This window comes from Nicotiana sylvestris, chromosome 10 (assembly GCF_000393655.2).
Source record: "Nicotiana sylvestris chromosome 10, ASM39365v2, whole genome shotgun sequence".
Taxonomy (NCBI): domain Eukaryota; kingdom Viridiplantae; phylum Streptophyta; class Magnoliopsida; order Solanales; family Solanaceae; genus Nicotiana; species Nicotiana sylvestris.
In genome coordinates this window covers 53,605,934-53,628,985 of record NC_091066.1, presented here as the reverse complement: position 1 = coordinate 53,628,985, position 23,052 = coordinate 53,605,934, and the positions used below count along the sequence as shown (strand labels likewise).

At 39.8% G+C, this 23,052-nt stretch overlaps 1 protein-coding gene across 3 annotated transcripts in view; it reads left to right on the top strand.

Annotated features, from left to right (window-relative positions):
• LOC104232880 (uncharacterized) overlaps positions 1-2,334 on the top strand; it is a 49,134-nt gene extending 46,800 nt beyond the window's left edge. For 2 of the 3 annotated variants that reach the window (XR_011402812.1, XR_011402813.1), the window contains exons 11-12: positions 1,454-1,582; positions 1,935-2,334. The gene's annotated coding sequence lies outside the window, so the exon portion shown is untranslated. The remainder of the gene's footprint in view (positions 1-1,453; positions 1,583-1,934) is intronic. The other variant, XR_011402814.1, reaches the window with a different exon arrangement.
• Positions 2,335-23,052: the final 20,718 nt, after the last annotated feature.

Genomic DNA, 23,052 nt, shown 5'->3' with positions numbered 1-23,052 from the left:
TATATTTCGTGTGGAGCAACTGAAGCAACATGCCTCTGCTAAATGGCAAGGACCCTTTTTTTATAGAAAAATGGGGAATCCCAACATAGTACAAAGATATTTATTACAAAGAAAAGGGGATGGAACAACTAACTGATGTCATGATGCGGGCTCAGACTAGCCTGACAGACTTTATCCGCTCTTGCTGCACCTCTTAGGAACTCCCCTCTTTTCCAATATAGTCGTTGGTCTACATTGCCCCCGGGCCGAGACTCGACAGCCCTCGAAGGCAAAACTCGACCTCAGTCTCGAGCCTTGGGATGTATGTTCACGGGGCATCATAGTGACGAGGAAATTTGTCCCTCCGATTTCACCGTGCACAGATAGTCTCCACGTTTCTTAGAGTGAAAGTGATAGGAAACGACTTTGAACCTTTTCCCCCTCCGAAATTTTTGTAACGACGGTAGTCACAAGGTGTCAAAAGACGATGCACACACAGCCCTTGAAGGCCTCCGCATTGATTATGGCAGTTGGCTTCCCCTTGTCCTCCTTCAACGCATACGCGGGGCTTCTATAAATACTCCCCTTCTTGTTCTTTCCCACTCACTACATTTCCAAAACCCAAAAAGGTTCCTTCTTCCTTTACCCTTGTTCTTTCCTAGGAACGCGACTCCCCTTTTTCTTCCGGAATTTTTTGGTAATGGCGAAAAGTTCCGCCTCTGTTTCTCAGGAGAATGTGGCCTCATCCTCTTCTCTTTTATCTCAGGGTGAAGTGGCAATGCCTCCTCGTGCTGAGAAATGCGTTCTAGGATTTTTTTCGATAGCATCTGATTACAAGGTCGAGAGGCCTTCTTCAAAGTTGGGGTGCGGTGAGCCCATGACTCAGTATATTAGCTCGATAACAGACGTCGGAAGAGTGAAAGCTGATTGTCGTTGGGGGGATGCGGTGCTTGTGGAGATCCCTTCTTGGGAGGAGGATATTACAACATACAAAGCCAGTTTCCTTATCATGTATACTTATCCGTTTACTCTAGGGCCGGTGGGTCCATCTTCGCCCCCGATCGACCCCGTGATTCTCGAATTCTACCAAGGATACCAAGTGACCCTTGGCCAAATTTATCCTTCATTCTGGCGCATTGTTTACATGATCAGGTACTACGTGAACATGATTGGGGAGATGCCCTTCACCTTTGATCATCTGATCAGGATGTACAAACCCCGTTTCTTCCATGGGAGTCTAATCAAACTCCGTTGCCGAGCCTCGAGGGCCCTCTTTGCTTGCATCGAGGAACCCGGGAATGGGGGATGGATAAGTCGCTTCGTCCGAGTAAGGACTTCTGACCTGATCCCGACAGAAAAGATGTTGTTTCCCGAGAGGTGGAACGTGGAACGTAAGTAGACATGTTACCTAGTTATTTCCTTGCTTCTTTTTTACTCCATTCCCTCGGGCACTTAATTTCTCTTACTAATGCAGGTGCAGCAATTTACCCTAGCGCGGTCACGGACCTCCCGAGTTGGGTCGGCCGCCTGGACTCGATTTGCCCGCATGTTGAGCTAGTGTGGCGTGACTTGTCCCAGGCTCGGTGGGAAGATAAAGATCATGGTGAGCCTCTACTCCTTGTTGATACCCAATTTTTTCCTATATTTTTTATATGTATAGATACCTTCAAAATAGCATATAAATGCATATATAAGTGTTAACAAGGGTTTTACAATTATTTTCATAATTTTAAGGATTTAAATTGATTTATTTACTTCCTTTTTATTCATGAAACCCCAATAATTATTCCCTATATTATTGTTATGGTGATTTAGTCATTTAATTTCTATATTTATGCCAAAATATGGTTAATATATTTTTTATGCATTTTTATAACTGCATTTGATATTTTTCAAGCTAAATTAATTGCAATATTAGCCCATTTAATGTATAATTACATTTTAATTGCGGGAAGCAAGACTCAGATGGTTCAGGCACATTCAGAGGAGGAGCACTGATGCACCAGTGAGGAGGTGTGAGTGACTGGCTGTGGTGGGCACGAGGAGATATAGAGGGAGACCTAAAAAATATTGGGGGGAGGTGATCAGGCAGGACATGACACGACTTAGGATTTCTGATGACATGGCCCTTGACAGGAAATTGTGGAGGTCGAGCATTAAGGTTGTAGGTTAGAGGGTAGTTTGTGAATATTACTACAACGCACTAGAGTGAGACTAGCCATTTAGGAGTTAGTCTTAGTATGCTACTGATCAGCTACTGATGCAGGGTCTGTTGGATATTAGTATACCTTACATCCTTTTCTCCATCCTTTTCGTATTTCCTATATTTCTTATATTGTTGTTATTTTTTTATTTTATGTTATTTATTATGAGTCCATTGATAGTACTAATATATTGTCTCTTGTTGCTCTCTTGAGCCGAGTGTCTCCTGGAAACAACCTCTCTGCCCCTCGGGGTAGGGGTAAGGTCTGCGTACATATTACCCTCCCCAGACCCCACTTGTAGGATTACATTGGGATGTTGTTGTTGTTGTTGTTATGCGTAAAATTGGTCTCCTATATTTTTAAAATGTTAAATACCTATTTTAAATCATTTTGGTATATAAAATTATTTTTCAGAAATTATTTATTATTTATTATAAGTTATATTAGGGGAAAGTGGCTATTTAAAATATAGCCAGATTGGCTTTCAATTGTATCCCAAATCGAACCCCAACCCCAGCCCAATTTCAAATTAAAACACCCGACCCAAGTCCTAAATCCGCCTACTCGACCCAAGACCCGCTAAATCCTAGTCGTTGATCTAAAAGATCAATGACCCTCATAATTCCTTTTCGTTTTTAATTCTAACTACACTCTAACCCTACCTCATTTCCAAATACCGCCGCCTCTGTATCCTCTCTTCTCTCAACCACCCAACCTAACCCTAGCTCCCTTCAACCGCCGCCTCCTTCTCCAGTCTTCTCCAGTGACCAACCCTCAACTCCTAAGCCTCCAATGACTCCTCTATTGCCATTCTCATATTCTCTGAGGCCTTCAACGGCCCTGGGCAACGCCGGCTTGTATCTAGAGTTTGCTATCTGGCTGTTCATGGCTACTCCGGAGTGATTTCAAGCAAAATCACACTGTATTTGTTACGATCTTTTGGTTTCTAAACAGGTTCTTCCATCTCTACATGGGTTTCTTCTGAAAATCTAATTTTTGTTTACAACTCCTAGATTTGTACGATTTTTAAATAATTTGAGTCTGTTCTTTTGATGTTTTACACTGTTCTTGAATCTCATTTACAAAAATCATCGATTTCAAGTATTTTTTATCTTCCTCTCAAACTAGTGTTTTTGGAACTTCTTCTACACTTTGTTTAAACCGATTCTTTATGTTTAAACTTCTATTTCATGCATATTTCGACTGATTCTATGATTTTACTCCTTTTTCAACTCTTTTTTTTTCAACCTTTTTTCAAATCGCTTATGTTGGAAACCTTAATTTCTTAGTTCCAATCTTGGGTTTCTGAGTTTTGTTTGATAACGTGTTCAGTTAATCTGTATGTTTCTACGATTCTGTGATTTTTGCCCTATGTTTGCTTGTTAGGGTTCCTAATTGTGGTTATCCCTGCCTATTGTGTGATTTTGCCCTATTTTGTTCACCAATGTTCTGATTCTTCACTTCTTCCTACCTGTATCATGCTTAGCTTACTAATTCAGACTATGCCTTACATGAATCCCTAATTTTATGTATATGATTCTTGTCCTACTCGTCCTCTTAGGGTTCTGGTTTTGCTTACCATGTGTTTGTTCTTATAAAGTGGTGCTAAGTCAGTACTATCTTCTATTTTTGAATCCCTGAATCTTTGTGATTGATCCTTCACGGATTTCGCATGATATCTCTACTGATTATTTCCTTGTAGAATGTTTTCTGACCTTATTATATGGTCAATTATGCTATTAATGATTTCTTAAGTCTTTCCTTGATTGAAATATAATGAACCTAGTCTCTATTACATGTTGTGTACTTGTACTATGAAGAAAATATTTCCTTATTTGTCATGTTCAGCCTTATATGATTTACTTCCTTATTTGTCATGTGTCTATTACCATTTGAAGTTAACTCCTCAATTAAAGGGAGTACTTACCTTGATTTCCTGACTGGCTGATTCTGAGTTCCACAATTACTGATGGACTTTGATTTTTACCTTATTTTGCTACATGCTTTCAAACTATATATACACACTCTCTTATAAGCCCAAAGACACGAACACTCTTGGTTCAAAACTCTCTCTCTCTCTCACTTAAAATTTTCTGCTCTCTTTTGTGCTACTTGCTACTACTCTAAGTTAGTCGGCTGCAAGCCATGGCTAACCATTGTGTTCTCCTGCTCTTTCACTTTGCTTATTGTCCTCTTTACTGGTATGTTCTAGTTTCAATTCAAAGTTCCAACAATAATCTGATTCTTTTAGTTCATCCTGTTTCTAGTTTGCTTCTATTTATGGTTTTGTTGTGAAAGTTGTAGTTGATGTTTACATTATTATGTACTCCCCTTCCTTAAGAACAGTATATTACCCCTATGTATTGTTTCTGAACATGTCTACACCAATTATCTCTATGTGTTTACCACCATATGCTCCATGTATCCCCAAATCCCTATCACCCTTGTACGTGATTTTGTTCTTTGTGTCTGATTCTGTGACTATGTCTGGTCAGCTATTTCTGAGCATGTCTATACCAACTCCTAGACCTTTGCTTGTGTCCTATGTATCCCCAAATCCCTTGACCCCTGTTTTGACTACTGAAACTTGCTTTGGTTCTGTGACTAATGACTGTGTATGAACCTGTCTTAAAGGTGACTACTCTACTCTCTTTCAAACTGCCCCTGTTGTGTTACTGAATTACTTTCTAACAAACTTCCTTTTTGATACAGTTTTTCATTAAAACCTTTCAACTTGTGTCAAGCACGTTCACTTTACTTCTAAGTCAATAAGTTCTGCCCCCTCCAGTATGTGTACTGCCTTAGGATCCTCTTGAGAACCCTCTGAATTCTGGCATACTAAGGCTGGCCCTTCCACACTGCACTTATTCAATTTTGGTTACCAAGTCTAGGTGTAAGCACTACTCGGGATTCTTGAGATCCTTAGGAAACTTTGATGCACCTAGACTATGATTTTGTCTATGGAATTTAGGCATTTGAGGCTATTGGAGGCTTTGGAAATCTGGGCCTAATTGAAGGCTCCCTATAGACTAGCTTCTTATTTTCTCATTTACTTATGTAATTCACTCATATGGTCTGTAATAACTTGTAAACAAATATTGGGATAACTAGTGAAAGGGATGGGTAGCTATATGTCTATGGGGTGATACCGGTAGAAATCATGCTCATAGGACTTTACATTTAATCTGATTGCTTTATCAAGTAGAAATCATGCTTATAGGGCTTTACATTTTGTCATCTCAACATACTAGAAACCATGCCTATAGGTTTCAAATAATTCTGTAATAAAATCATGTCTGCAAGGTCTTAAAATCAGTTTAACAAATAGATGCCATGCCTATAGGATGTAATTTAACTTAGTTTCTGTTATAACAAGTATTTATGTATGTTTCCATGCCTGCAAGTCTGTAAAATCAGTATCAAACTTAGATATCATGCCTATAGGGAACAATGTCAAATCCTGCCTATGGATCTCGCCTAAGTTTGGTTTAAATAACTCAATCTGGTTAACGTTTAGTTCACTTCTGAATTGGTTTAATTAAGTAGTTTATATTTCCTGAAACAAGTTCTTTTAAATACTGCCTCAATCTATCATTAGAAAACATACCCATGAGATTTTTAAAGGTCGATTTTAAAATCTGCCCTATTTTTTATATAAAAATGCAGTCATCAACATTCCGCGTATAAGCAAGCTTGTAGGGCATTTTCAAAACTGCATTTCTGAAACTGTTTCTATGACTTAATGTTTTTCTAATCCTAACAGGCTTTAAGCAACCAATAGGCAACTGCTAAGGTCATTACTCCTGGGTTTATAAAATAATCAATTGCTTATCTTCTGCATAATCACCTAGATATCCTGCCTTAAGATATTGTTTAATAAAAGACCTTAATTGTGCTTGGGTCGTGTTGTGTATGTGCCTTGTTTAAGGAGGAAAGTTTGAGCCTCTAATTGTTCCCTTTTATATTATGTGCTAAAAGTCCTAATTGTTTTGTCTGTCGCCTTAGAATTTTTACCTTTAAATCCTTAGGGGTCTTTCTAGAACCACCTATAGGTAGAAGTCCTAGATCCCTCCAAGACTAAGACCATTAAGAAGGGACGGGTAATAACACGCAATAGATCGTTGACCAAATACTCACTTTGCATGACCACTAAGGGGATGAGAAGGATACACTACAACAAAAAACCTCTTTGGCGGTAAAAGATATGCATTTTAGCAGCAATTTTTATTGCCGCAAAAACTTTTACCGTCAATTAATCATTAGCAGTTTTATCCAGCATTGCTAAAGATTTTAGCGGCAATTAGACGAAGTGCTGGTAAGTGTCTCATTTATTGCCGCTAAAAGATCTGACATTTAGCGGTATTTATATACCGACAATTACAATGGCCACTAAAATTATTCTTTTATTTGGTTTTTGTAGCATTTGTTGTGGTTGGTAAATACAAATTTTATTGCTGTTATAGAGAACCTTTTAATGACCTTTTTTATTGCAGGTAAAACTATGCATAGATTAGCAAATGCTAATCGAAAAATATTATGTCTTTTTGACATTAAGGCGATGACAAAAGTTGCACGTATATAATAACATAATGTACATAACAAAATATGCAAATATTTATTCTATAAAGAATAAGGTGTTTCATTAAATTCATAATATATAGAGATAATTATAAGTGTATACTTTCAGTGTTTCAGCAAAATAAAAAAAAATAAAAAAATACAATATTTGAATCCAACAATAATTTTTCTCCTCCTGACAAATCTAATTCCCTCTGTGTCAATTTCTGTTCACAAGTGTATCATAATTAGATGAGGTAGAACAAAGCAGCATCATGACTCTAGAAAGTGAGTTCTTGATAACTCCAGTAAGTTGCATCCATTAGATACTAAATTTTCAGCCATGTAATTTGTGAATTGTATACTAAAATTGAACTGCACAAAAATATTGCATAAAACTTAGTGCCTCTACTCATGAAAAGGGATTAGATTATCTACAGTTGAAATGTAAATGAAGGCAAAAATGATCCTTTCCTAGCTCATTGTTCCCATCTATCGATGTTAGTTCCCGTTAAGCAAGTAAAACACACATTCAGAAAGCAAACGTGGAATTGGTTTTTGAAAATTACCGGACTAACAAATAAAAGTATTTGAAACCTATCTAGTATTTTTAATTAAACTTTCTATTCCCTCCCCCCCAACACACACACAAAATAATATCTTAAGAATACTTGATTAGGACAAACTGAGCCGATCCCACATTCTACTATAGCATAAGAGAATTATTAACATAGTAATTAGCAATGATAGTGATACCGCAGAACCATTAACTATACCAATCATTGTTATGCATATTTGCCAAATTAGATTATAATGCAAAATAAGAATGCATCAGGTTATCGTTCTGGAAAAATCACGCCACAATTGTTCCACATCTAGAGAGCATTTTGTAGAATTATATGGAGATTTAGTTCAAAGAAAATCAGAGCATACCACTCATTGGAGCTTTCTCATGGAGGCTGGTAAACACTCTAACTGCAACATAAAGGGGAAAAGAGCGGGTGAGAAGTTTAATATTTTGTAAGTGCAACCAGAAGTACAATGGCCAACTTACCCATGGAACCACCAAAGTTCATAAAAAGGTTAAAAATCTTAGCTCCCCAGTACCTCTGTTCTCAAACAACATTAAGGATCAAAAACAATTATTACATTAAATAGCTATCGGAAAACAATGAACGTAGCACAAGTATAACAGCATATAACAGTGATTATGGTTGCACATCATTGCATAAATAAATGTAAGAATTCAAACAGTTATGAAACTTCATGTGTACTTTGCATTGATGGTCACTGATTTTACCTGTTATCTCACTTATCATCACCTGCTTTACAAGCATTCTCATAAAATCCCCCTCCCTTTCATTTCAATTTCATCACATTTGGCATGATTTCCATTGAAAGAGGAGATAATATTTAAGGGTACGTAAATATGGGATATGATGACTATGCGCTAATGTCACGTGTAGCTCCTCATCGAGGAGTGTTTACCGGACATTGTGTGGGGTGATCCTATAGGCTAACCAATCTAGGACCCTCCCTTTACCAAAATTCCTTTTTAAAACCTTTATTCAAAAATCTTTACCTTATTACTTGAGTTGTCCAACGTGCTTTACTTGCAACCTATTTGATTCAACTATTTATTTAAATGGACTAACTTGTGAATATAAGTTTGGCCGGAACCCACAGTTGTGGACCAAGAGGGGTGCCTAAAATCTTCCCCTCGAGATTATTTCGAGCCCTTACCCTAATCTCTGGTAATGCAAACCAATCCAAGAGTTAATTACTCTATGTGCCCTAACGCACCGTAATTCGTTAGGTGTCAACTCTTCAAATATCCAATTCCCAAAAAGGAAACGAGTTATTACCCCCATGGAATGTCGGAACCCAGACTTCCCGGTCAAGAAGGGAAAAAAGGGGGCGCGACACCTCGGCCGTAGTCATTCTTCTCGACCTAAATTATAATTGGCAGCTGTCTCGTTCCCTGTACTTACCCCTTGCATTTGTGCAGGTCTGGAGGAAATCCCCTTGATGAAGGGGGCATTACCTGGAGGGGAGGATGATCTAGTACCCGATGAAGGGAAGAAGAGACAAAGGGAACTGTTGGACGGTCTTCTAAATCTAAGAAGATTAAAGCAGAAGAAGCTAAGGCCGACCCGACAGCTCTAACCCTGGAAACGGTAGGAAACCCTCGAGTTGAGGGTGAGGAGGAAAATAGCTTCTCAATAGCTCCCGATGGAGGGATAAACCTGGAAAATTCTGGGGCCATAGAGATGGTGGCTTCCGAGACAGAGTCTGATGTTGTTGCGGTCCCACTTTATGGTGAGAAACGACTGAGGGAGTATCAGGTTCTGCCCCCAAGCTGGTTGGTGGTCAGAGTTCCCCTCGGTATGGGTGCCTTCGTTAGGTGGTTCGGAGGGGCCTAGTTATAGGGCCCTGAATGGGCAAGGGATGGTCCTGACTGACCCTACCAGTGTCGTGGTCATGATTGATTCCCCTCAAGGAACGACCCTACCTCTGAAGGGAGTGCAAGATGCCTCGCTTGAAGAATCTTCCGATGCGGGGATGTCTGTCAAAGGTGAAGATATGCTCGAAAGGCTTCCAACTGTTCTCGAGGGAGTCCCTGAGATCAATGCTTCCCTCGTCTTTGGTGAGATGAGCAGGCTTTGCGAACAAGTAATCTTTCCGAACCCAGTCTGTCGCTCAGTCCTCGGTTGCCCTAACCTTTGTCTTTCAAAATTGTCTTTTTTGTGGCTTCAGGCCAATGCACTTTACAATCAGACTTTCACCGGGTATTAGGTCAAGGTGACCCGTCTCGAGCGTGAGAAGGCTCTTCTTACTGAATACCTAGTTCCCGTTTGCCATTATCTGAATGCTTTGACAGACCCCAGTGTTTTAATATCTTGGATCTGATTTGTGCAGTTTAAGAAGGAAGGTGACCTGCTGAGGGAGGAACTCCGGGCAAGAGACTTTGTAGTCTCCGAACATAAACGGCATGCGAGAGAGATAACTTTCGAGAGGGATACCCTCGAGGAGAAGGTGATCTTAGTTGGGAATCAGCTTAGTGAGGCGAGGGAGAATAGTAACAAATACAGAGGTCTCCATTTTGAGTTGGTGGTTGCATTATCCAGGATCAAAACTGAAGTCGAGGCACTTATATCTTTTCATGGAGAGGATGCTATTGCGACAAGCACTCAAGTTGGGGGGGGGGGCCCGAAGGGGCTGAGCCGAGATTGACTCGGGCAGTGGAGCGTGCTCGATTAAGATCCCGGAGGCAGACTTTTGGGGATATGCATGTGGAAGATATCACTTTGCCTTCCGAGTTTGAGAGGGTGAAGACCCTAGAGAAGAGAGATGCTTCCTTGCTTGCTTTCGGAAGTGTACCAAGTAGTGGCTCAGGAGATGATAAAGATGAAGGCGGAGCCCCAGAGGGGAAGAGGCCATCGAAGAGGGGCCGCTGAAGGACCCGTAGTTATCGGGGTGCAACCTTTGGTGTAGACATCGAAGATATAGGCTCGATGGTAGATTAGGATTCTGCTTGGTTCTCCCTTTGTAAGGGTTTTTTCAAGACTTGTAAACATCCCCCTGGAGGTTATAAGAAGGATTTTTATTTCCTATCCCTTCCTTCCCATTTGTTTTTCGGAAATACTATGTGACGTACTTTGACTTTCGACCCAAGGTCCCGGACTTTGGGTTAGACCCTTGGGCTTTGCTATCATCGGGCGACTTGGCTTTATGTATCCAGCTGGTACGACCTTTGATCTTAGCGCTGGTGACAGTGACTCATACGTATTGGGTCGGTTCGCCTTTTTAGAGTAAGCAAGCATTTGAGCTCTTATGATTTTTCTCTCAGGCATTTTTATTAGATTGGGTTCAGTCTCCGAGTGATCTCGACTCGAGTTCATTTGACCCTCAAGTAGTTAGAATTTTGAGCTGGCCCTTAGGCTCTTACGCATCAAGTCAGAATGACCTTTTATGTGGGCTTGGCGACAATGGCTCTTATGCCTTGGGTCTGAGCGACCTTTTATGTGGGTGGACCTGGGGCTCATCCGGCTGGCGACAATGGCTCTTACGCTTTGCTCTTAGGCATATTTAGTTAACTATTTTGGGTTCAGTCTCCGAGTCGGGTTTCGACTCGAGCTCATTCAACCCTCAAGTTTTGGATTTTTGTGGGCTGGCAACAATGGCTCTTATGCCTTGGGTCAAAACAACCTTTTATGTGGGCTTTATTTTTCCCTCGATAAGGATTTTTGAAATAGTGTTTGCTTGACTCTTCGACGGCTTAATAAAAAGCCTCGATTGTGAGTCGTTATATGCCGATGATCGAGCACCTCAGAAGGTTTGGCTCGGAGGCTGAGTATCTCGAAGTCGATGTTTAGGAGCTGACATGGTCGAAGCTCTTTTGCCTGCATTGAGGGTAGCCGTTTTAACCGATTCTTTTTGAAGTAGATTCGATGTAATTGAAGGCCTATGATTTTGTAGCGATGGTCGGGTATCCCCGGGTCGCGTTAGTTCGGCTGGTATAGCCTTGTGATCGGAGTCATTTGTGTTTGGCTGGAGCCTTTAAGTCCCGAGTGAAGTAGCTTCGACATCTTTATTGAGGGTATGCCTTTTTAGGGGTCTTATAAGTTCTATATATAGCCGAAACTTTGAGATCGGGTTTATGACCAGAGTCATTTGTTCATGCCTTGCTTGAGGTTTTACATTTTTGGATACTTGGTACAAGTATTGTTTATGCCTTGCTTGAGGTCTTACAGTTTTGGATACTTGGTACAAGTATTGTTCATGCCTTGCTTGAGGTCTTACAGATATTGTTGTTGCCTTATGTAGGTCTAATAGAACCGAGGCTGCCCGCATGTGACCTTACAACCTCAGGTTTTGATAAGTCGATAGAGTGGCGCTTGACGGTAGTCCCCGAGTCATTGAGGGTTTCTTAACTCGGGAGCCATTACTTGTAAACCTGTTATTACTTGTTGAGGGCTTATGATCTTGATGTTTCCTCATTAAGGGCTTATGAATTTGGAGTTTTGACCCGGGGGTCGTTCAGGTGTCGAATTGTTGATGCTAGTCTTAGAGTGTTCGGGTCATTTTTGACATAGGAGTCCTCTTTGCTAAAACGTCGAGTTTATTTTGAAGCATGAAATGATTTGATGAAAAGTGTTCCTCGATTACTTGGTACAAGTATACATGTCTTTGCCATTAAAAGCTTGGTTGCTCTATATGGGCACGATTCGTTCGACCATTTGGCCCAGTGTCACGACCCAAATCGATGGGCCGCGACGAGCACCTGATACCTTACTCAACCGAGTACCAATATAACGTATCTTTCTTATTACATTATCATATACACGTGACATACGGGCCTAATAGGCCAACATGATCATTTATAAACTCAAAACATAGGCCGACAAGGCCGTACAATCTTTCACGTACACGATATATGTCTACAAGCCTCTAAGAGTACATAAATATCATAAAGGTTGGGACAGAGTCCCGCCATACCAAACAATGCATGTCTAAATCATACTAACCAAATAAGCAAATCCGAAGCAAATAGAGTGCACCAACATCTTCCGCTGAGCTGATAGCCTACTTGGAGGGCTCTCGGCTTGTCTATCAGGACTTGCGGGCATGAAACGCAGCGTCCCCAGGCAAAAGGGACGACAGTACAAAAAATGTACCAAGTATGTAAGGCACATAAATAAGTACATAACAGACATGGAAGAAATATAGAGTAATTGACTCAACCTGTAAGTCTGGATAACTCTGTAAATCATGAAATACTTTTAGCATAATGCATATGCATATGAATGTCATGTCGTGCATAGGTACATGTCTCATAACATCATCAGCCTCTGAGGGCATCCCATCGTATCATATCGGCCATTGTGGGCAAAATCATCAACGTATACCAACTGATCAGGTGGTGGTGCATATATAACGCCATAACCTTTCCCATATACACACATATATATATATATATATATATATATATATATATATGCGTATATAACACCGTCTGAGTCATATTTCATCTACTGTGGGCAACATCATCATCATATACTAGCTGATCAGGTGGTGGTGCATATATAACCCCATAACCTTTCCCATATCTCATATACATATACATACATACATATATATATGCGTATATAATGCCATCTGGTCATGGGCCAATGCACATGAATGCAATGCATGAAAAGTACGTTAATAAAATCCTTCGGAGCTTCATAAAACCATTTTGCCTTTGAGTAATATCATAAAGTAAACTCTTTTCAACTTTCTTATTTTTCTGAGACCCATGAACAAATGATAAAATATTATGACACACGAAAATTCAAGAACATAGATATCTCTAATACTTCTATGAAAAGAGTCATTCATGGAATTCGTGCATTTGCACATTTCGTTCGAGTCGTATAGATCATGCCAAAAGAAATGAGGTATAGCCTTAACATACCTGAACTAATTCTCTTGACAATTCTTTTAACACACGTCAATTGCGACAACATGTAATCGGCAAGATCGGAGTAGGGAAAAATTCATATGATATTCTTGAGAAGGATTGTACCGTACTCCCTTAGAATCGCAAAATCCTGTTGCTATTACGCAGTATAATTTCGTATGAAATTTTGCTCAACAAAGAACTCCCGGTGCTAATATAATATGGAGTCTCGTTGAATTTTCAAATCTCCTCCAAATTGTGAATGTGTTTGTTGATTTCGTTCTTTCTTCACAAGATGATATACTCATAAACAAACATGGAGTGCTGGTTTGAAAGTTTTCTCTTCAGTAAGTGGACTTGTTATGTTCATAAAATTAGAACTTTTGGTTTCTGTTGGTTTTAGTGATTTAGGTGGAAAAAAAGATACATTGAATTAATGGCTCATGAATGGGGACAAAGGTAAAAAGAGAATTATAAGGATAACTAAACTTTCCTTCTACGTGTTTAATGGGTAAGAGTAGTGACCATGTGTCTTCCTAATTTTGAACCTAAAGCGAGAGACATTAGACTCCCCTCTACTTGCTGCCATGTGGGTTTTAACCATCCTTATCCAATTAATTCTTTAATTAATTGGGTAATACCCCATTACCCAATAATTAACCAATTACCCGCATACTTAAAAATTATCTCAAATTATTTAAAATACTACTCATCTTAACACACTTTATACATAATACTATCATGGTCATATGGTACCTTATATGGCACTAGTCCATAAATACCAGGTATTTTAGCTCGGGCCATATTTTATCCCAAAATGTCAAATTTTGACGAAAATTCATTTTCTTCGATTTCCTTATCCTCTCACCTTTACGGATTTACTCCTCACTTATTTGAAATAGCATAATGCTTATAATCTCCAAATAATCTTGTCCTTGAACTGAGGTCAATTATCTTACGACAATTTCATGTATATTACTGCAGGGTGTAATATCGACATAATTCTGCGGGGCGTAACATCATTCCCCTCTTTGGAACATTCATCCTCGAATGTTGACTGATGCACCTATCATTCTTATAACCCATAGCTCTTGAAAATGCTTTAATATTCACCTTTCCATTTAGGAAACTATTCTTTGAATCAATCCAAAGGCCAAGGTATTCTCCCCTTTAAGCCTTTCTCTTACTTCACAACTTGTGGCCGGAAACCTTTCAATCTCGTAACTGTTGCTACTTTCTACCATGCAGCCCCTACGAGAGTGACCATGTAATTGTGCTTTGCGACTCTTCTCTCCTTTTTCCTTCAGCTTTTAGCCAATCTCTAGGCTGTACTTTTTAAACATATACAAGGCTTAATAGGATGCCTCTTTGGGCATTTATAGGTGTACTGAAGTTCTTCGCTCGGTATTTTGTAGAACTTGTGAATATTGATCTACAATATACCACTGATAACTTGAAACTTCTTATGTAATACTTTTCCCCTAGGGCTTAATCCTAAAAACTTATCTATTCTTGTCACCTTTTCACTTGCCTTTCCTCATCCTTACTCATGCTTCCTTAAAACTTTATCTCTCTACCATACTTTAGCTTGCGACCTATACATATTCATTTATAAACTTTCCTTCAACTTGCTTGCACCATAGATTTTCTTATGTTATTCTGGAACGTCATGCGAGACATCACATCGTCTCCATCTTTTCTCTATTCTCTTAACTAGATCTATCAGTACTTAGAAACCATAAGCTGGAAGACATGCCGCTGACGATGCTGCTATCATTCCCGGTTATTGGATCCCTATGCTTATAGCCTTCTATCCGAAGTATGGATTATTCACTATCTTCTGCCTTTAAGTATCTCCTACGTTGTTCACCTTTACCTTACCTTAAAATTTCACATCGTATCTTCTATCTCTTTCGTGACCTCCCTTGCACCTAGGTGTAATTCATGTCCATAACTTGAAGCTCTATTATAATATTAGCACCTCTGGTACATACACAATCCGGTGGGAGCTTCGTACTGACTTCTTATGAGGCTGGTACTTCTTCTAACTAGATTCCTTGTAGAGACATTATAGATTATGGTTGTTATGTTATTTCTCTTGAACATTGACATTAAGAGTGATTATGGCATGTTCTCAAGCACAACTTCTATAATTTTTCTAGGTCCAATAATCAGACTCCTGATTTACCTGGGTGATGTAATTCGTTAGTTTCCTCTTCCTTCTGATCAACCTTTACGTAGTCTTAAGCTATCTTCCGATCTGTGGTTCATGGTATCAGTTATTACCTTAGCCTTTCATGGGCGTTATGGAATATCCATGGTACAATCTTCTAATAATTCAATCCTTTGTCTATGCCCTGAGCTCAATTCTTTATTTTAACTTATATCAGAGTCTTCTATGGTTGTATGATTATCAACAAATATGTTGTCTGGATAATGCTCCAAATTCTTGAGTGTATCCATAACATACTAACTCTGGATCATTGATCGAATAATCGATTTCGTTCCATCTCAGCTTTCTTTATATGTGTGCAATTACTTTTCCTGATCTTTCTGCCCCTTGTTGCGTCCATACTTAGCTTATCTTAGTGCCTACACTTGCCAGAGTTTTCATACAACTCATATGATATCGAATATTATTTTTAATTCTTACTTCCCATTCATTAGCCATGGTAGGTGCCACTTTCTTTTGGAATGCTTACAATGTTGTTGCGAGATTGTTGTTACACGACCATTTCATCTTTAGGTCGTTGTGCTTAGATTAAAGCCTTCTTTCTTATCTCCTTAGCTAGTCTTTCGTTGTAGTATTTAGGGAGAACCCTTGACTCTTATAAAGCTATGAGCTTATTATGGACCTTTTTAATGTCCTTACTTGCCTGTAATCATTTGTAGTTGCTTACCTCCATGCCCTTGGGCTTGTATGGTTGCTTCTGAACTGATATTTTGACTGCCTCCCCAGTGTCACTTTCTTTTATCCCCATAACACTCATATGATATTTTTAGCTACCTCGACTCTTATTTGAATATATCTCAAGTATTATAATGATATTCTTCGAGGCTGAACTCTCCATGTTGGGTTCTACTATGTTTATTTCACACGATTTGATGACTCGTCTGTAACCTCCTGTTTAGCCATAACTGGGATCTTCCTGACCAATTATTAACAACTCATTGGCCCATTCTCATATCAATATTCCTTGTAATCTTTCTTGGGTTATTTCCTTTGTCTTAACTTACGCCTCGCACTGGCTCTTTATTTATTAATAACAGCTCGGGCAGGAACCTTTACTTCCTCTTCTTGATGTCGTGCTTGCACAATATTCTTGAATCGTAGCGTATCTGTAAGATTTGGATAAGTGTCGTTTCATTCCTCTTTCATTTATCGCATTCTTCCTTTACCATTCCATAGTCAATAGAACCACTTAATTCTGAATTAATGCCACATCATTCAATATTCCTCCCTTTAGGGATGTACAAAGAGCTGAAGCCACGAGGATCTACCTATAGATATTTTACCTCTTCATCTTTGGCGTCGTTTCTCAACATCAATGATACTTACTCGCCTTGCGGCAATCCTTCTGTTGTCCGTCCTATTATTGCCGGATTGTGATCTGAAATTCTCATGATACTGACTATTACCAATTTACTCAGTCCCTAACTCATATTTAGTTTACTTTTCCACTTGGTCATTGCGCTAGAGTTTCGAACTTATTTCTCGAAATGAGGACATGACTGTATCCTATACTCTTTTATTGTCCTAAGGCATGTCACCTCTCGTCTCTTCCATCACTTGACTATAGATTTTGTAATATTGTCATCTTTTGATCGGCCATTGTCATCCATGTACCCCATCTTACTTATAATGCTTCATTAACTCTTTTCTTATTTCCTACTAACATTTATGCTGACCACTTTATTCTAAAAACTCGAACAAGACATTCTTCTGCTTTCAGCTTCCCTTTGCTCCATCCAGTGGCTCTTCAAGTTGCTTAACGTTCTCGCTTTATTAGGGACGCAAGCTACACTAAGGTAATATATATCCCCTCAAGGCTTATAGTGCATGTCTTTGTAGTACTCATATTTGGCTACACTATTTTAGAGTTTACCGTCTGGGTGTCTCATAAAGAGATCTATTAGCATATTTGCAATATCCTTCGGAAATGTCAACTGACACAAACAATTCATCCATCATATCTTCTTATACTACTTCTGTTAACCTCCATAGGGCATATCTGGAATGGGTGCGTCCAATTGTATATACCGCTGTTACTGTTGAATATAACTCAAAGAGCTTATGTTCCTCTTCCTGAATTATAAATGTTGTTAACCTTCATTAACTGGGCGCCTCGTATCTTTCTTCATCTTGCTTCTTTGCTTGTTGAAACTTGTATTTATCTTGTTTATCTCTCATTGTCTTTCACCATAAAGATGGGTAGGCATTCTTGCCTTAAGGCTTCTTATCAGGAAGCTTAGACCTTTCAGTACACCCATGATCTGCTAAAGACCTCACATTTACTTATCGTAGGCATCATACAAAAATCCAATTCCTCTGACTCAGCTCTTTCTCAACTATCACTCTTTCCAACCTTCTTTCCGGATGTAAGTATCGTCTTATTACAAATGAAATAGAATTTCGGAGTTTGGATTCTTATAAGTTAGCTCTACCACACGATCTAGAGCAAGAAGAAAAAGTGACAATCCAAAATGCCTTGTAGCCTCCTGCTTATAAGTGTGGTGCACAAACACCCATAAACAAGACTCTACTAGACACGGCTTGTAGACTCCCTAGGATAGAACTGCTCTGATACCACTTTTGTCACGACCCAATCTGATAGGCCGCGACGGTCACCCGGTACCTTACTCAATCGAGTAACAACATAATGTATCTTTCTTATTAGATTATCATATACACGTGACATACGGGCCTAATAGGCCAACATGATCATTTATAAACTCAAAACATAGGCCGACTAGGCCGTACAATCTTTCACGTACACGATATATGTCTACAAGCCTCTAAGAGTACATAAATATCATAAAGGTAGGGACAGAGTCTCGGCATACCAAACAATGCACGTCTAAATCATACTAACCAAACAAGCAACTCCGAAGCAAATGGAGCGCACCAACATCTTCCGCTGAGCTGATAGCCTACTTGTAGGGCTCTCGACCTGTCTATCGGGACCTGTGGTCATAAAATGCAACGTCCCCAGGAAAAAGGGATGTCAGTACGAAAAATGTACCGCGTATGTAAGGCACATAAATAAGTACATAACAGACATGGAAGAAATATAGAGTAATTGACTCAACCTGTAAGTCTGGATAACTCTGTAAATCATGAAATACTTTTACCATCATGCATATGTATATGAATGTCATGTCGTGCATAAGTACATGTCTCATAAAATTATCAGCCTCTGAGGGCATCCCATCGTATCATATCAGCCACTGTGGGTAAAATCATCAACATATACCAGCTGATCAGGTGGTGGTGCGTATATAACGCCATGACCTTTCCCATATCCATATACATATATATACACACATATATATATATGCGTATATAACGCCATCTGAGTCATATCTCAGCCACTGTGGGCAACATCATCATCATATACCAGCTGATCAGGTGGTGGTGCGTATATAACGCCATAACCTTTTCCATATCCCATATACATATATATACATACATATATATGCGTATATAATTCCATCTGGTCATGGGTAAATGCACATGAATGCAATGCATGAAAAGTACATTAATAAAATCCTTCGGAGCTTCATAAGACCATTTTGCCTTTAAGTAATATCATAAAGTAAACTCTTTTCAACTTTTGTATTTTTCTGAGACCCATGAACAAATGATAAAATATTATGACACACGGAAATTAAAGAACATAGATATCTCTAATACTTCTATGAATAGAGTCATTCATGGAATTTGTGCATTTGCACGTTTCGTTCGTGTCGTATAGATCATGCCAAAAGAAAGTAGGGATAGCCTTAACATACCTGAACCGATTCTCTTGACAATTCATTTAACACACGTCAATTATGACACATGTAATCGACAAGATAGGAGTAGGGGAAAATTCGTATGATATTCTTGAGAAGGATTGTACCGTACTCCCTTATAATCGCAAAATCCCGTTGCTATTTTGCAGTATAATTTCGTATGAAATTTTGCTCAACCAAGAACTCCCGATGATAATATAATATGGAGTCTTGTTGAATTTTCAAATCTCCTCCAAATTGTGAATGTGTTTGTTGATTTCGTTCTTTCTTCACAAGATGATATACTCATAAACAAACATGGAGTGCTGGTTTGAAAGTTTCCTCTTCAGTAAGTGGACTTGTTATGTTCATAACATTAGAACTTTTGGTTTCTGTTGGTTTTAGTGATTTAGGTGACAAAAAGAATATACATTGAATTAATGGCTCGTGAATGGGGACTAAGGTAAAAAGAGAATTATAAGGATGACTAAACTTTCCTTCTACGTGTTTAATGAGTAAGAGTAGTGACCATGTGTCTTCCTAATTTTGAACCTAAAGCAAGAGTCATTAGACTCCCCTCTACTTTCTGCCATGTCGGTTTTACCCATCCTTATCCAATTAATTCTTTAATTAATTGGGTAATACCCCATTACCCAATAATTAATTAATTACCCGCATAATTAAAAATTATCTCAAATTATTTAAAATACTACTCATCTTAACACACTTTATACATAATACCATCATGGTCATTCGGTAACTTATATGGCACTAGTCCATAAATACCAGGTATTTTAGCTCGGGCCATATTTTATCCCAAAATGTCAAATTTTTACGAAATTTTCATTTTCTTCGATTTCCTTATCCTCTCACCTTCACGTATTTACTCCTCACTTGTTTGAAATACCATAATGCTTATAATCTCCAAATAATCTTGTCCTTGAACTGAGGTCAATTATCTTACGACAATTTCATGTATATTACTACAGGGTGTAATATCGGCGTAATACTGCGGGACGTAACAACCAGTACATTACTTTTCCTATCGAGGTCCCATTTGGGGTGTCTTGGCTTTCCTGATTAGGTGACCTTCCGGGGGGAGGCCCCCCAGTATTCGAGGTGGATTGTAAAAGAAATCTCGAATACTTGTGGAGTCTCCTTAGGTGCCGTATGACTGTTGCCTCGTTAAAAACCTTGCCGACAAAAACCCTTCTAGGGACAAAATCTGATCGAAGGAAAAGAGTGCAACGCATGCTCGAGGATGTTCTCGGAATTTTCAATCGAATGCCTTAGCAATAATATCGATTTAGCATTTATATGTTCCAGTTGCTTGGAAGTTGTTCGCCTTCCATGGTACCGAGCTTGTAAGACCCTTTGCCAACTACTCCGAGGACACGGTACGGTCCTTCCCAATTTTGGCCTAGCTTTCCTTCATTAGGGTTTCAGGTGCTTAGGGTGACTTTCCTTAGAACCAAGTCCCCAACTCCGAAATGTCGGAGATTTGTTCTCTTGTTGTAATATCTTTTGATCCTTTGCTTTTGGGCGGCCATTCGGACCAGCGAGGCTTCTCGTTTTTCATCTAGTAGTTCGAGGGCCGTTGTCATGGCCTCGTTGTTCGAGCTTTTAGTGGTGTGTTGGAATCTAGCACTTGACCAACACTCGGCTCCCCGACCTCCACTGGTATCAAAGCCTCAGCGTCGTACACTAGAGAGAAAGGTGTTTCCCATGTGCTTGATTTTGAAGTTGTTCGGTATGCCCACAGTACTTCGGGCAACATTACTCTCCACTTTCCATTGGCGCTTTCCAGCTTCTTTTTTAAGTTTTGGATGATGGTTTTATTTGTGGACTCGGCCTGGCCGTTTGCATACGGGTGGTAAGGCATCGATAGGATTCTCTTGATTTTGTGATCCTCAAGGAATTGTGTTACCTTGATTCTGATGAACTGCCTCCCGATTATCGCACGTTATCTTGGATGGAATCCCGATTCGGCACATAATGTGGTCCTAGATGAAGTTAATGACTTCCTTTTCTCTTACCTTCTCAACGGCCTGTGCTTTCACCCATTTTGAGAAATAGTCAGTCATAAATAAAATGAATTTAGCTTTACCTGGTGCCGTCGGCAGGGGCCCGACGATGTCCATCCCCCATTTCGTGAATGGCCATGTCGATAAGACCGAATGTAGTTGTTCACCGGGTTGGTGAATCATAGGGGCAAATCTCTAGCATTTATCGCATTTTCGGACAAACTCCTTAGTATCTTTTTCCATGTTGTCCCATTAGTAGCCTGCCCTGATTATTTTTCGGACCAAAGAGTCGGTGGCAGAGCGATTTTCGCAAGTACCCTCATGAATTTCTCGGAGTACGTAATCTATATTCCCCGGTCCCAGACATACTGCTAGGGGGCCATCAAAAGTTTTTCTGTACAGAGTCTTGTTTTCATCGAGTGGGAACCGGGCTGCTTTGGTTCGCAGGGCCCTCGATTCCTTTGGATCCGCAGGCAATTTTCCATCTTTCAGATAATCAATATATTTATTCCTCCAGTCCCATGTTAGGCTGGTGGAATTAATCTCCGCGTGACCTTCCTCGATCACTGATTTAGATAGCTAAATAATAGCCCCGGGGAGTAGGTCATGTTCTTCAACAGACGATCCCAGGTTTGCGAGGGCATCGGCCTCACTATTCTGCTCTAGAGGTACATGGACTAAATTCCATTCTTTGAAGCGATACAATGCGACTTGGATCTTGTCCAAATACCTCTGCATCCTGTCTTCTCGGACCTCAAAGCTCCAATTCACCTGGTTCACTACCAGGAGTGAACCGCATTTTGCTTCGATGGTCTCGGATCCCAGGATTTTGGCTAGTTCTAAACCTACAATTATAGCCTCATACTCGGTTTCATTGTTAGTCAATTTTGCAGTTTTTATAGATTGTCTGATCACGCCGCCCATAGGTAGATTTAGGACTATACCGAGTCCGGAACCTCTCACGTTTGTGGTGCCGTCTGTGAACAGGGTCCATACCCCGAAAGACGTGCCTAATTTCAATGAAAGTTCCTTTTCTACATGGGGCACGAGGGAGGGTGAGAAATTGGCCACAAAGTCTGCCAGAATCTGGGTCTTGATGGACGTTTGAGGTTGATACTCGATATCATACCCCCCGAGTTCCATGGCCCATTTGTCCAATCGACCCAATAGTTTGGGTTTGTGCAATATGCTCCGGAGGGGGTATGTTGCTAGAACGCAAATATGGTGGCATTGAAAATAGGGTTTCAACTTTTGCGATGCGCTTATTAACGCAAGAGCTATTTTTTCAAGGTATGGATACGTAGTTTCGACATCCCCTAGGATCCGGCTTACATAATAAACAGGGAATTGCGTACCTTGCTCTTCTCGAACTAGCACGCCGCTTACCGCTATCTCAGATACGACCAAGTATAAATATAATGTTTTATCCTTCTTTGGCGTGTGGAGCAGAGGTGGGCTAGTCAGATATCGCTTCTGCTCTTCTAAGGCGCATTGGCATTTGGAGTACATTCGAAGTTGTTTTTGCTTTTGAGTAAGGAGAAGAAGTGATGCCTCCTGTCGGATGACCTTGATATGAATTTACCCAGAGTCGTTATTCGTCTTGTTAGCCGTTGAACAGCCTTTATATTATTTACCACCGTGATTTCTTCGATGGCATTGATTTTATCGGGGTTAATCTCGATCCTACTATTTGACACCATGAAGCCTAAGAATTTGCCCGAACCTACTCCGAAGGCACATTTCTCGGGGTTGAGCTTCATGTTGTAACTTCTGAGGATGTCGAATGTTTCCTGCAAATGAGTTAAATGGTCCTCTACGCGTAGGGACTTAACTAGCATGTCGTCAATATAAA